This window comes from Catharus ustulatus, chromosome 5, assembly GCF_009819885.2.
Source record: "Catharus ustulatus isolate bCatUst1 chromosome 5, bCatUst1.pri.v2, whole genome shotgun sequence".
Lineage (NCBI taxonomy): Eukaryota > Metazoa > Chordata > Aves > Passeriformes > Turdidae > Catharus > Catharus ustulatus.
Genome location: NC_046225.1, coordinates 72604531 through 72620291, shown reverse-complemented (window position 1 = coordinate 72620291; position 15761 = coordinate 72604531). Strand labels below are relative to the sequence as shown.

General features: G+C 38.5%; 1 long non-coding RNA gene across 1 annotated transcript; it reads right to left on the bottom strand.

The window, feature by feature from the left end:
• Positions 1 to 10447: 10447 nt before the first annotated feature.
• LOC116996784 lies at positions 10448 to 11454 on the bottom strand. The gene is made up of 2 exons (XR_004418022.1): positions 11374 to 11454; positions 10448 to 10635 (listed from the first exon to the last, which is right to left on the bottom strand). It is a non-coding gene; the product is annotated as an uncharacterized LOC116996784 (long non-coding RNA).
• Between the last annotated feature and the right edge of the window lie 4307 nt (positions 11455 to 15761).

The window sequence follows — 15761 nt, the reverse complement described above, 5'->3', positions numbered from 1 at the left end:
TCATGGAGACTTACAGATTTAAATACTACAGTGCACATTAATTAGTATTACAGTCTTTTATGACTTCACTTAATTTTTATCTTACTGTTGTGTTTTGAATTTGGGTAGCAGTATATAAAATTTTTTTCTATTAAACTCGATACTTCCAAAGTAATTTGGCCAGGATTTTGATGACATTGAAAAGTTATTTGAATATGTGTTATTGCTATTAAATCCCCACATTTTCCCCTTCAGTTAAAGAATACATACATTTTAGTGAAATTGTGCAAATGTGAAATCTGTGGTCACCCATTCTGAGGCTGTCCAATTCCTTCTGCTGCAGTGAATAATCCATTAAAAAGGTCAGCTCTGACTTTCTTCCTACAAGTACCATGGCTATTACAGTGAGCAGAAACAAGTATTTGAAATGTTTCACTATTGATTAGCACAAACTGTTTCTTCAGGTTCTCGAATGTGAGCCAAGATTTTAAAAACCTGTGAATGCAAACCTGAAATAGCCACTACCAGGTGAAGATCCAGCAGAGAGACAAAATATTTCAGTGAGGAACTCTACAATGAGTCCTTGCATGGTGAAGACATCACATTAGAGTGTGGATGGGGAATAAATTTTCAGTCAGCTGATCAAATTTAGATAAATTAAAAGTTATTGAACTGAAAAATCATTTAGGTACTTAGGCTAACCAAAATTTTTATATGGTACCAAACAAATGGGATTTTTTTAGTGTCCTCTATCATATCCACACTCTTAATCAAAGTTTATTTTCCTCCACCTTTTGAAATTTAAGTACATGTTAAAATGTAGGCCATCTTTTCAAACTAGAACTGAGAAAAAAGTCAAATTTGCACTGTTGACAGAGTTTGTTTGCTTTAGCTTGAGCTCTTTAGTCTTTGCTATGGGGACATTTTGGTGCAGGAGGCTGTAAACCTGATTCTGTGGTTCCCTCTATCCTCTGTGCTGTGCTGTGTCCAGGGAAGAACTGGCTCACTGTAAAGATTGTGAAGCAGAGGATTTTCATGAGTTAGAATGAGAATATTTTAAATGCAGGTACAACACAGCTTCCACACCAAAGGGAAACCAGTTATCCAAAGCTGGACAAGAAATGCCTGAGTAAACCCCAAACCCATAAGCTGTGAAGTTTTGGGCCCTTTTCCAGTGTTAAATCTTTAAGGTGAAGACTTTTTGCCTCGCTGTCAAACAGGAACTTCCCTTGTCCCAACATGTTTTGCAACACACAGTAACATGAGACGTAAAAACGCACAGCAACATTCACTCAGTCCCTTAATTCCATCAGTTGTGCTGAAATCCATGATTTGCATGTATGAATGTAAATATATATATGCATCTACTCTATCCACATTTGTAAATATTGCATCCATGCATGCAGAGTGTAGCTAATAAACATTTTCTAGAGGAAAATCGAGGCACAGAGCAGTTAAATTTGCTAGGGAGATTGCAGGCATCTGCATGAAAAGTATGAGTTGTAAGAACTCCTGCACCTTTACTTGAACCAATGCTGCCTCTGCCAAATAAAGAACTTGATTTCTAACAAAAAATCACTCAGCTTAACAACTTAAATCCCACCTTTCACTGCTTTTGTGCATGTCATTGTTTCAACTCAAAAGTATCTCTCTAAAAGGGTCTCTCTAGAGCCTAAGTTTTTCAAAAGAAACAGGAATATATGAGTCTCTGAAAACATCAATTAATGTCACCCAAATTCTCTTTCCAACTGAAAGATGAAATCCAAATAAAAATTATAATCAATGTGAGGAGTGGATTCAACATGCTAATTACAGGAGAGAGTGTGGTTATACCATCAAAAATGCACACATAGGTTATTGTTTATAAAATAGACACCAGACAAAAAGATTTTAATAGTTACAGTAAACTTGATTTTAAACACCCTCTAACTTCACATTGCAGATGTGTATCCCTGCAGACCCTCCAGACAGACTTTTTTCACCCCAAAATTCTCTGTATTTCTTACTGGTTTTACCTGGTGAATTTTTTCTCATTATATATATATGACTGCCATTTCTTGGCCATTCTTTTTTGTTTGTTTGTTTGGTTCCTCATCACTATTCTAATCTTTTCCTCTTTCTTGGGTGAAACCTTGCATGATAATTTTTCCTCTTTTACTTTATCATGAATATGGCTAGTTTTCATTTTCATAGTTCTGGGTATTTTCACTTACCACATAATCAGTAACTAACTTTAACATTCCTATATTTTTTTTTAATCTTAGTTATGCAGAAAGATGAAAAACAGGTCAAATTAATTGGTCTGAGGCTGGCTGAGTGATTTGCATTGTGGCCAGAATAAATCCTGTGCTGCTCAGACTGAATATTTTAGAATGACCTTCCTGAGAGCTGCCTCAGGAGGGAAATGGGAGATGAAGAAGTGAATTCTCAGGCAGCAGGAAAGTTGTTCTGAGGTTTGTACAATCACACTGGTGCTTTGGCTGATCACAACAGCACAGGAGCCAGCCTTTCAATCTTAAACCACCATCAACCTGGGGCTGGGAGGGGCACTGTGCTACACACAGGCATAGCTATATTGATGATTAGCTAAGTACCTCTAATTAAAATGGGAGGAAAACATTCTGCACATAAATATTTCATATAGATATAAAGCTGTGATTTGTGTGCCGTGTATCTTTGTGGCAGTGGTGTTAATGAGGACATCTTTTAAGGGAACAAGAAAGCAGCAAGGCTTGTAGTAATTTTTTTTTTGCAATAACATCAAATTCTATTCCTTCTGACTTGCAGTCAAATGGATTTTGTTAGAAATCATTTTCTCTGGGCAAACTCTTAACCCCATCCTGAAGAGGGTGATTACTGATTTCTATTTTTTCTTCTGTTCACGCAAAAGTAGGAGTGGTGGGGAGCTCTCTATAAATAACTCCATCAAGGAGGCACTTGGAGTTATGGCACTTATGGAAAAGGAATATTCCATCCAATTTATGCATTTGTCTAAATGGCTTCTCTTGATGATGTGTAGGAATTAATACTTGAGAGACAGATGTCCAGAGAAGGACTGTTCAACCATAGTTCTAATTCTTGCTGCTGTCAAATATGTATCTATATATTACAGCAAACACCAAAGGTCGTGTTCACATGTGCACTGCCATCAAGAGCATTTCCACATTGCAGCTGGTTTATCTGGTGACATCAGCTAGTCATTCTCAATTTTAGTTCTGATTTCTCAAATGCTATGTAAATGCAAAGCAAAGCAATCAAAGCAAACTGCTACTCGTGGGAACCACCAAAAAATGGCATTTTACACTAGAGAAGTTTTTACAAAATCAGTTATCAAATATGTGGAGAAATTTAAAATAGTCACAAATATCTATGTTTTATACATACAAGCTGCATGTGCTGCAACATTTTGAAGCCAAAAACTATACAGCACACATCAGGTGTAAATTTTTAAATGTAGGTGAGTGATAAGGATGGACTCAATTTAATAACATGAAAAGACTGTAAACAATATGAAAATAAATTGGCCAGCCAAGGAGCTCCTTTGCAAATGTAATGGATCTTGGTTAAACAGGAGGCAGGAGCTGTGTGAAGAAGCTATTACTGATCAAAGAAATTACCCTGAATTTATGGGGAAGCAGCAAGAGCGTGAATTGATGCAAGGCACTTACACAAAATCATATTTGAGGGAAACTGAAAGATTTCATGGATGATTAATACCTATGCAGCAGAAGAGAGGAAAGCATAACTTCATTTAAGGTAAACATGATTACAATCCTGATTCTGCATGAAATTCAAGTTGATTCTCATCTGTTTGGGGACACTTGGACTGTTTCAAATTCAACCATTCTTAAGTACCATGCTGAACTGTGGGAATGTGTCATTACGTGTGATGAATACTAACAAGGATAAGTGGTGAGATAAATATCAAAATACATTTAAAATATGGATCAGAATTAAGTTTTTAATGCTTTGTTGCAAAAGGAAGACGAATCAGAACATGAAGCTGAGTTATGCAAAAATTACCAACCAGAGGCCAGAATGTTTTATTTACCAATTTATAACCACATAATTCTGTATGAATGTTTTGGAATGGGTATACAAATAATGTCAGTAGTTCTTTTGCCTCCAGGGATATACAGGCAACAGGAAATAATTCTAAAATTTACTTTGATTACTTATGTTACCAACACTTTGCTTCAGCCTTGTGCCACTTTTGAACTCAAAGAGGAAACTGTGTGTGTCTAAAAGGTATTCCTGAACACAATGAAACCTGGATATAAATACTATCAGGATACACAGAACCTGCTGTTACCTTGGTAGCTTTTCCAAGGATTAAACATTTTCAATTTTAATATGGTTCCCATTTAAATTCTCATTTTAACTAAAAGATACAAGAGAAATTAATGGGTTTTTTAATAACAGAGGTGATTAATATACCAAAACTATTAAAAAGCAAAGCAAATTTACCATCAGAACAACATTTTTCACAGTAGGAGCTATCATCAATAGGGTTTCTCTTGAAAAATTAATCCTAATTTCAATTACAGTCCAAGGTATTCCCACCTACTTCTGCTCTACTGCTGTTCACTTGTTACTTGAGGACTCCAGTGGATCTGCAGAGCCATTAAGATTTCTGAGGAAGCAGCTACACTGGTACTGTGTGCACCATATAAAATGGGAGAGGAATTGGAATGGGGTAGAAGTGCCTTCTAAACACCTTGTTTTGGGCAGGGAAGTGAAAAAGCTCATTAATTCCTCCATCCAACAGACTCCAAGCTGGACAGGTTTGGATCTGTGTTGTAAACCAGAAGCACCACTTGGGTCAGAAAATCCTTCTGACAAAAAGCTTGCCTTACACTCCCAGCAGAATGTCACATACCATGCAAGAAGGAAGTCTCCAAAGGAGCCCCATGCATGCAGGACACACACTACTGACAGGTGAGAGGCAAAGTGTCAAAAGATGCATTTCTGACAGAGGAATGCCCAAGCTTCCCACTGCTCAGACAGATCATTTCACCAAGTGAAATTGCCTGCAACAGGCAAGTTATGTCTGACATCTGTGAGCCACATTAACATGACACTGGATCTGGCACTAAATCCATTGCTTGATCTGGTGAAAGTTGCAAATACAGAGATTTCAGAGCAGTTTAACGTGTCCATGTTGTCCCTGCCACCTGCATTAGGGATTTAAATGTCTTTAAATGTCTTTGCTCCCTGTGTACAGAGTAAACTTCCTCAGTGTACCTGTGATAATCTTTTAGGAAAGAGCTGGTTTTAGTTAGGAACTTGGGAAATTGGCCCCCGGCCAAAAAAAAAAAAAATAAAAAAGTAAAAAAAAAAAAAAAAAGAAAAAAAAAGCCATTCTTAGCTAAATTCCACAGTCTGGGAATAGAAAGAGACGATGTTCCATAATTCAGTTAAAGTTTCTTCTAAGACAAAGGCAAGCATGCAGGCTTAACCAGACAGACCTTACACAGCCTTGGGCCAGGCTCAGTTAAACTACACTGATTGTAACTGCTGACACATAAAACCCAAGAGGAGACAGAGGAAGACACTTCCTTGTGTCTTTCCATGCCTATACTGCTGATATTTCATCTCTGTGAGCAGCCCACAGGAGCTAAAGCCAACAGAAAAGGGGAGTTTGTCTGTGATGCATCATCTGCCTCTGAGCAAAGTGATTGCCTGGAACATTTTGGCCAGGAATGTTCCCACTGACTGGGAAGGCAGCTGCTGTGTTGTCACTGTGACCCAAAAGTCCCAACAGAAACACTGATGACTCAGAAACTGAGGGTGAAAAGGGCTCTGAGAATGCAAACTTTAGTGACTTAATGGATTAACCACTGAGGGATACCAAGGGTATTATTATTATTATTATTATTATTATTATTATTATTATTATTGCTTCTGTTCTGCTGGACATAGGAGATAGAATCAAACCCAATAGTTCTAATAAAAAGTAAAGTGGAAGAAACCCAAATAATCCCCAAAGAAACAAAACCCCAAGCCCCAAAGAAACATACAAAAAACCTACACCAAAACCCAACCAAACAAACCAACCAAAAAATCAGGAAAAAGAAAAGAAAAAAAAAAAAAAAAAAAAAAAAAGGAGGTATTTGTGAAATTGTGATGTGGGTGGAAATAGCAAACATCTGATCAGATATCCAAGGATTTTCTCATGGCAGAGGATTCTGGAAGACCTATGGTGGGAGGGTTGGGGTAGGCAGTTCCCAGGAGTTGCCAGAGTATTAATCTCTCCATTAATATGGTTGTATGGAGAACATTTTCTTATTCTGTAGGAGGTGACTGGGGAGGTGATCTCTGATGTACAGCTGAAAGGAAAGGAGGAACAGGTTTACTCTGACACAAATTCAACTTGCCTCCTGCAGGAGCACAAAAAGTGAAGGTGTGTCAGGCTGGACCACAACAGATCTGCTGTTTCCAGTTCCTGAGAAGGAACAAGGTTACTTCAAAATCCTGTGGCACTTCCACTTCAGCTCATCTTTGAATGTTTGGAGAGTCTCTCTTTCTTTTGGGCTGCATTTATAGCAGTTAAATCAACAATTTACTGCACTCTGATCACAGTGTCTGATCGGAAGGCCATCCAGAAATCCCAGAAAATGTACAAAATCCATTAATTCTGCCTTGGACAAAATTGTGGGGAGAAAAAAAAGAATGTTTCTGCAGAAATTCTGAATAAGAGTGAAAGTGAGATGAAATCCATGTATAAAGTTTTAATAGGACCCTTGGGATGCAATAAATCATGTAAAGACAGTGAGAAAATATTTCATATTATTTCCTTACTCCAGAGTCTCCCTTTCCATTCTAGACACTCACAGCAGTGTTCCCCTCTGACCACCTGAAATATTTTCTTTTAGCTGTAGTCTCAGTTTCTTTCTCCAATTCAGGGAAAAATGCATTCTCTTCCTGAGAGAAATTCACCCAGTTTGGTATCAGCATGAAATTCCTCTCAATGGCCTCTCACCCTCTCTGAGTTTGGTATGTTGCTAATGCTATTGATCAGGTTAATATGTACATGATTAGAATAACAAAGTCAACATATAGAATCATTTGGATCAAGCTTCAGCCACGGAATTATACAGCTACCTACTTTATATATTTGTTTTAGACTGGAATTACAGTAATTTCAAGATTATAAACTGCACCTGATTATAAACCGCACGTTACAATACAGAGTGTGATAAAAGGTATCTATTCTATCACCATCTGTTCAGGGTGGGGGCAGTGATCCTGATCTCCCTGGGAGATATTCTGCTAATGGGCCATCCATTGAAACCAGGCAGGGCATTGTTCTTTATCTTTTCACAACCCATCCTTCCTCCAGCCAGTCATTTTCTGCTCATGGCCATTGAGTCCCACTGTGGGACTGATAAAATTACTGCATCCCATTGGGAGTTGCTCCAGCCAGGGGGAAGAGCCCAACATTTCTTACCAAGATAAAAACAGAGGGTTTGGGACACTAAGGGAGTCCCTTTCTCCACTGGACTCCAGAGGAAAACCGGATTTCTCCACATCACCACTGGAGCTCCGGAGGGAAACTGCACCTTGTACAGGAGCACTGCTCCAGCTGAGCCACATCTGTCACTGCAGGAGGATGCAGCCACCATGGAATGGGACTGCTGCCAACACCCTGCCTGACGGGTGTCAGGCTGTACTCTGACTGTGTCAGGGTTTGGGGTTTGTTTCTTTGTAGTACTGTATTTCTATTTTAATTTCCCTAGTAAAGAACTGTTATTCCTAATTCCCATATCTTTGCCTGAAAGCCCCTTGATTTCAAAATTATAATAATTTGGAGGGAGGGGGTTTACATTCTCCATTTCAAAGAGAAGCTCCTGCCTTTCTCAGCAGACACCTGTCCTCCAAACTAAAACAGCAACTTTTCGTTTTTTGTCCATATATAAGCCGCACCTGATTATAAGCCGCACTTTGGGTTCGGACCAAAATTTTAGTCAAAATGGTGTGGTTTATAATCATGAAATTACTGTAATCCACCCTATCAATCCAAATAATCCCATCTCTGGAAACACTATGAAAAGAGCCCAGTTTGGTTTTTTATGAGTTTGGTACCTGATTTGTACATGGAAAACTTGTGTAAAATGAATGTTTGCATGACATCTGTTGGACAGGACTGTGATGAACAAGGAAATGGAAGAATCCTTATCACAGATAATACTTTATACTGTTTACTGCAATGTGCTGATACTGTAGAGTGTCAATAAACAGTTACAAACTCTGTACAAGGAAAACTCCTGTGAGTACATTTGTAATGAATTGGGGTTGATACTCAGATAAACAGAGAACAAAAAACCACATGTTAATTAATGAATATGGCTCTAATTTTAAGTAGTACACTGCTCTATAAAGCAAGGTTTAAAATAATTAGATTACATGCAGTGCATCCCAGTGAGCAGGGACTCTGGTTCAAACAAAATTAAATGAGGCTTCTATTTTTTTATATTATAAACAAGTGCTATGAGCCTTGGGCACACCATTTTCATCAGCCATTAATGAAGGATTCTGATAAATATTTCCTTCATAAGCTACAGCAAGGTCTTCTAAATTATTATATAAATAGCAAGTGCCACTGAATCAATATAGGCCAGTAGCACTGCTGATTTTAATAAAATGCTCTTTTCTTTGTTAGGGATATACAAATTCTGAATATATTCTGCAGCGAAGCAAAGACAATTTAGAAAGCTTAAAAAACAGCAGTAAGGAGAAGGAAGCTGTAAGGAAGGAAGCAAGTTGTCTGACAGATGTAGAAACTTATAACACGGTCACATTAAGCCATAATTAAATTTTGCACTTCAGCGTGGTCCCACAGGCTGCACTGACTGCAGTCACACCTGTGGGGAATTCCAATTAAACACAAACACGGTCAGGGGTGAAACTCTACAGAATGTCAACACCCAGAGCAGAATCCCCCATACATTGCACTTCCCTTGCTAAATTAGCAACTGATTTAACTCAGCAGCAAAGTGTAACTCAGTCTTGCACGAACATCCAGATTTGCATTCCTTCATTCAGCCACACTTGCAGATATTGCCATGACAACGATGTGGCATTTGCCTTTAGAGGATTTGACAAGGGCATGACTTCTGTGGCACAACTGAGAATACCTGGCTGTGCTGTAATAAGGGGTCCTGCAGGTAAATTATAGTCTGCTCCCTTCCAACACAAATCATTCTTTGAGTCTATGAATAGTTTTATGATAAAGAGAATTTCATTGTGCTTTTTGTCCAAAGAAAAAAATATCTGAATTCATTCTGTCTTAATTTAAGTGTCCTGGTGATTTGCTGATCTCAGGAAATAATCTTGAGACAAATTATTTGTCCTAGCAGTGTTTTGCAGCTGTAAAAGAAAAATGGACAAGGTTCAGATCTGTTTTCCTCTAAAATATTTTCCCAGAGCTATGCATAGACTGTGGGTGGGGAACTTTGCATTTCATTTTTTAATTCTGGTCTCCTGATCCTGATGTACCTGGCTGGGTACATGCTAATTTCCTTGGGAAACCAGCTAGTTTAAACCTAGACACAGCAGACAAAATGGTTTTCTACACATTCTGTCCCAAGAAGAGCATGGATATCAACTGTAACAGGCTAGATTATCTCCAAAATCTATTCAGCCACCTTCATGCCTAGAACTACCCTGTGTCCTCAAGCTCCACAGCAGCTCTGATGTCACACAGAAAAGAATTTTGCTGCTCAACTGCAACACACATTCTGTACTACCTTGGGCACTTTGAATTAAATTTTCTCATGGCACCTTTGTGTCCATGGGGCACCACAGGAAGCCCAGAGGAAACTGAGCCAATGCTTGGACAGATGGAAAGTCACTCATCTCTAGAGAGGCTGACACTCCTCAGCATGAAATTAATATATGACATTTCTGATTTCTCTTACATTCATTGATCAGTACAATTCTGTGCAGTGGTACATCTTTAATTTTTCTAGAAGATGTATTCCATGGTGACAGAAACACCTGATATCCCACAGAGACATTTCCTTTATTCTCTCCCTCTTGTGTTCTTCCTGCTTCATTAATATCTTAGCCTACTCAGCTCCTGGTCAGTGTTTCCATCAGGTACACTTTGACTAACATTTTAGCAAAGGCTAAACATGCAAGTCAAAACTCCAGCCAGGTCTAAGGCAACACCAAGCAAAATAAATTCACCAAAGCAAAAAAGCCTTCAAAAGTAACCTAAATGCAACTTCCACACAACTCATTGTCCAGCAAGTGACTTCACAGTCATCTGAGCTGTACAGGACTACAAACATAGAGATAAAACACGTGCATGTAAACATGGCAGGAAGATCCTTTTCAGGATAGCCAAGCCTGAGGTGTCCTTGGAAATGGTGTTTACTGTTTTCAATCACCTTCTTCTCCTTCACATTTCTTTCCTGACTGAGTAAAGTGAGTGCAGCATTGAAATTTTCTCCTCTGACTGCTGTTTCCTTCATAGAGGAGGGAGAGCTTCCTCCCAATCACTCTGGCCAACTCCTGCAGCATCCCATGTCCTGTGCATGTTCAGCTTCCCTTCTCAGCCCTTAATCTGTTCTCTCACTGCTGCTGCATCTTTTCTGTTCCAAATCCTGTTGGTGTGCAGAGATATCTTGGAGTAGGCATCTCCGAGAAGAACTAAGCAAAGACAAAAAAAAAAGCAGGCATTTAATTTCTGTGTTTTTTTCACATTCTGAATCACAATATTGTCTCTCCCAGCCATATTTTCCCTAAACTGCTACTCCCCATGAGCCACCACTGTGATTCTTCATCTCAGCAACCTGCTGGCTGGAAAACACAGCTGTGCAAGTGAGACAGCACATTCTCATAAGTGAAAGCAGAAGAGGGACACTCCCTGGACAGTCCATATCCTTATTCTTGTCCTGCTCCAGCTGGTAGAGCTGCCTGGGGACACTTCCAAAGAATGAAATAAAAATTTCTGTTGCATGCCCACCAGTGGACAGACTCAGGTAGATTCTGATATGTAAGGTGATACTGCAGCAGCTGCCCCACAGCAGCAGAAGAAAATATCTGTACTGTGCTGAAAGCTGAATTTCTCTTTTGTGCACATGAAACCAGTGGTTGCCTGCAGAAAGGAGCCATTGTTATTCTAAGAAGTGGAAATTCAGGCACAGTGGAGAACAGGATATTAACTGAATAACATTACAAACACTTTGAATATGAGAAGGGGGAAGAGGAAGATGCAGAAATCTAGAGAATAAGACAATATCCAAGACAGACAATGATCAGAGAAGACACAGCAGTGCACACAAAAACAGGCAATCAGAAAGCAGAGAAATGTGAGGCTGAAGACAAAACAGATCAAGGGCTCCAGCAATATCACATTGCTCCAAACAGGGGAAAACACTGACTCACCAAACCCATTTAGTGAAAGAAAACAGCAAGGTAATGAGAAAGCATCGACCATAAGGCAAAATGTAAGCCAGTTTATCAATCCAAACTAGGTTTTGGACTCTGATTTGGTGATTTTCATAGATGTCACTGTGTCACACAGTCATTTAAAGAAACAGTAGGTGTGAGTGCATAGCAGAGAGAAAAAGGAATGTGTTTTCCTCCTGCTGCCTTAAGCTGAGTATAGAGATAACAATGCATGGATACAGAAAAGCTGTATGATTCTGTTTTCTGCAACTTTCATGAATTTGCAATGATCTGGGCTGCTCTGGCTGTGTGACTGTTAACTCACAATGTCAGAGTTAGCTCCAAATATCCAGATGCTGGATGTATTGTACATGTTCTGAGTAGGCACCTCTGCTCCTCACATCAGCTGCTCTGCTGCTTCCTAACCTTCCTCTGTTTAATGCAAGAAATTGGTGTGTAACTCTCAGCATTAAGTGCATCCCATCTGATGTAGAGGAGACTTTCTCTATTTGAATACTGAAATCTGCTTTAAAGACTGAAACTGTCATTGAGAGTCTCTTACAGGGGACTGTACATTGCTAAAGAGCAACTGCACATAATTGCTGACTCCTGAACATTGATTATAACACTGCTTCCAGAGTATTAATATGCCATTTTCATTATTAATAAAAATATTTTTTCTGTAGATGAAAAGTTATAATTATGAATTTTTTTGTTTTGTTGAGCAGAAGAAGTACATTTCAGCTGATTTTATGTGTGTGCTCTGTAGACCATAATGATTCCATTACCAGGTACTATATTTTGCTCTTAATTCAATTACTCATAGTTAAGTTGGCATCAGAGACCATCTTTCATTCAGAGACCAATAATGAAAAGATGATTTTTAGAAGTGCCATTTATGAGCACAAATTCCTTCCTTCTAATCAACCTGGTAATTAAACTCTTAAGAAAAAGTGCTACCAAAAACAGGAGAAAAAAGCAAAGTATCCTATTAAAGTCCTTCTTGTCAGAAAGCTTCTTTTCACTCGAGTTTCCTAAGTAAATCTGTCTTCCTCTAAGACCACTTACAGTTTTCAATGGCTGTTTCTAAAGTGTTCTTGTTTTCTTTCTTTTTTCCTGTCCTTAAAGCCTGATTGTCCTCACCCAATGGAGAATAAGGAGGTTTCTGAAAAAGGTTGTAATTAAGATCCCTCCCAGAAAGATGAGGTGGATGTATTTATTTATATATTTGCACTTACATTACAGAAGTGTTTGAAGGACTCTCTCTGATGAGTAAGGCACAAACACATCTTGAAATATTGTTCTGCTCTAATGTTTTTGTAATATGAAAGGGGAAAGAAGAAGGATCTGACTGATGTGAGGATTATTATTTCCATTTCCAAGTGGATACTTATGCACAGACAAGTGTCATCCTGAGAGTCACAGAGAAGTGTGCCAGGACTGGAAATGCACCAGCTCTCCTGCATCCCCACCCTGGGCTTCACCCATGAACCAATTTTCACCTTTCCATGTGCTGTCACCCTTCACTGTCATCCAAGGGGTTTCCACTTTGAAGTTCTCAATCATATTCTAAACTCCTAGAACAGAATACATTATGGCTAAAATAAAGTTAGAAAAGTAACCTTATCAAGCTGACAGGCCATCTATCAGAATTTACCATACAAATAAAACTAAATCCCATAAACAAATGACTGGTTTAATCAAATCATTAGGTTTTGTATTCAACCAGACACTCAGTGTTTGCCTGGAACTCCTTGTTCTACAGTGCTGTTCTCTCATCAATACTAATATTGGGTATTCCTTGCACAGCCTAAGGGGCCCAAGATAAACCACAAAATATGTTATTGAGTTCCTGGGCAATGACCTGAGCTGATTTTTCTGTTCAAATACACTTGAGATATTTCTTGAAAGACTGTAAGTGAAGTCCTTTACTTAAGAGAAATTCTTCCCTGTGAGGGTGCTGAGCCCTGGCACAGGGTGCCCAGAGCAGCTGTGGCTGCCCCTGGATCCCTGGCAGTGTCCAAAGCCAGGCTCTGAGAAACCTGGTCCAGTGGAAGATGTCCCTGCCCATGGCAGAGGATTGGAATGAGAGGATCTTTAAGGTCTCTTCCAGCCCAAACCACTCCATGACTCTATTATTGATTCTATTATTGATTCTATTATTCTATGATTTTAATTTCTTGATTATCATTTGTTCTACTTGAATAGTTCTTGGATCTACATGAACAAACAGTGATAAAAATGCTTCCTGGTTCTAATAAATTAACTCCCAGTTTTGTAAAGGTCACAGGTAAAAGGACACAGACATCTCTCAAAGATTCCTGACATGAAGTGTGACAGGAGAATCCAAGTCTGCCATACACTGATTTTTCCCTTATCCACTATAGGCTCTGCATTATGCTGTAAAATCCACTTCATTTGAATCTGCTGATGGACAGGCAAAGTCAAGAAATTGGTTTTATGGGTGTTAGAATTGATTTTATGCATGGGACCTGCTGGGCTGTTCCTCAGAACAACTCTGATGGCATTTTTGCATTACCCTTGTGAGATGGTGCTTCCTGTATTCCAGATTTCAGCATTTATCATTAAGCAATCCAGATTTCAGCATTTATAATTAAATAATCCTCTTTATCAGAAGGGAGACAATCTGTTAATGTAAACACTCGAGTTGTTCACAGCCAGTCAGGTGTCACAGAAAACAAAAAAACCATGAAATTGTAGTAGAATTCACACACGTTCAGTCTCAGGTTGTGATCCAAATGTATCTCATAAATAAGAGTTTAGAGACTTCCTGTTTCAAATTTATTACGTTTCTGAAAAATATTTTTTAAATCAAAGTTTTTAGAAGTAATGCTAATCACACACTTGTCTATATTAAATTTCTTTAAATTTTCTTTACTTGTTTGGAAAAACCTCCCAGTTCTTGCATCAAGTCAATTTTTCTTGGTCTGACAATGAGATTTTGGTCAGGGATAAACAACATTATAAAAATGGAATATTACTGTTTGAGCTAAGTGTTTGAGACCTTAAAGTGGCATCATCAACTGGTTCACTACCAGAATTCATCAACTTCTCACACATCATTAAACAACAAAGAGGAAGACCAACCTTTTCTATCACAACCTTTGAGGCTTAAAAATTATATCTAAACTGTTAAATTCACTATGGGAGTTTTCATACAAGGGATTTGATACCTTTCACTGAATTTAAAGCTGGAAGAGACTATTAGATAATGGTTACAGTTTTCTGTGCAATATAGATGAAATATTTGTATCTGACAACCTTTGCAAAGATCCTAATAACTTGTATTTATCTACCTTTTTGTAAAAATTCATGACACAAATACAAACATATGAACTTTAAAGGAGCTGTAAAGCAGCTCTCAGTACAGAGATTTTGGAGACTTCATAACTGAAAACTTCATAATAATAATTACTCGTAACAAATTGGGTTAAAGAATGATGAAAACAGATGTTCTGAATGAACAGAGGAAATGTAGAGAAATACAAATTTAGGAAAAAAAACAATATAAGAACTAGAAGATCATAAGACATAAAGGTGAGAGAGTAAGGAAACTGAATTTATGGGGTCTGGAAGAGTAAAAACTGGGAGGCAACATCATCTTAGTCTATAAATATCATCAAGGTGAGGATAGAAATAAAAGGAGGAAATTATTCAGTTCCAAACTGTGCAGGCTGGCAGGTAAGGCCTGTTCCTAAGAGGGAAGTTTAGATGAAAGTTTTTAGCTGTAAGAGGAGATGAAACAGCAGAAAATGTGACAGCCCAGGATCTGACCCTGAAATGAGGTGTTCACAGCAACAGATAAATTTCACTTGTGAATTTTCAACCAAGAAATCTCCTGATACTTCAGGAGCTTGAGCTGCCATTGATTTCCCATGATCTCCTCGCAGGCAGCTTTTAAGTTTCTGACACATCAGTACACTGAGCTGCTGGTTTGAAATTGGTCATAGGTTACTCAGGGAGGGGAAGGTATCTGATGGCCTGAGGTAAGCTTATCTCTTTGAGGTAGCATGAAGAAGGTAGAAGAAATATGTTTATAGCTCTTTCTGGAGGTGTTACAGAGATACCAACTTCTGTGGATGATAGAAGTGCTCTTTTCCATAGCAACTTCCAAATATCACATCTATCCTTGTTCTTGTTCAAATGCTTCATAGAACAGACACTTCATTCTCCTTCCTATGCTTCACATCTTTCTTTACTTGAACACTTACTTAAAAACACTCCTACTTTATTCAAATAGCTTCAGACACCTTCTTCTCCTGCTATTCCTACCCCTTCTGTGACCCTGCCTTCCATCTAATCCTTGATCGTGACCACAAACTTGCAAGAACATCTGAAGTTACCTTCTCAAATTGAGAGCAGTC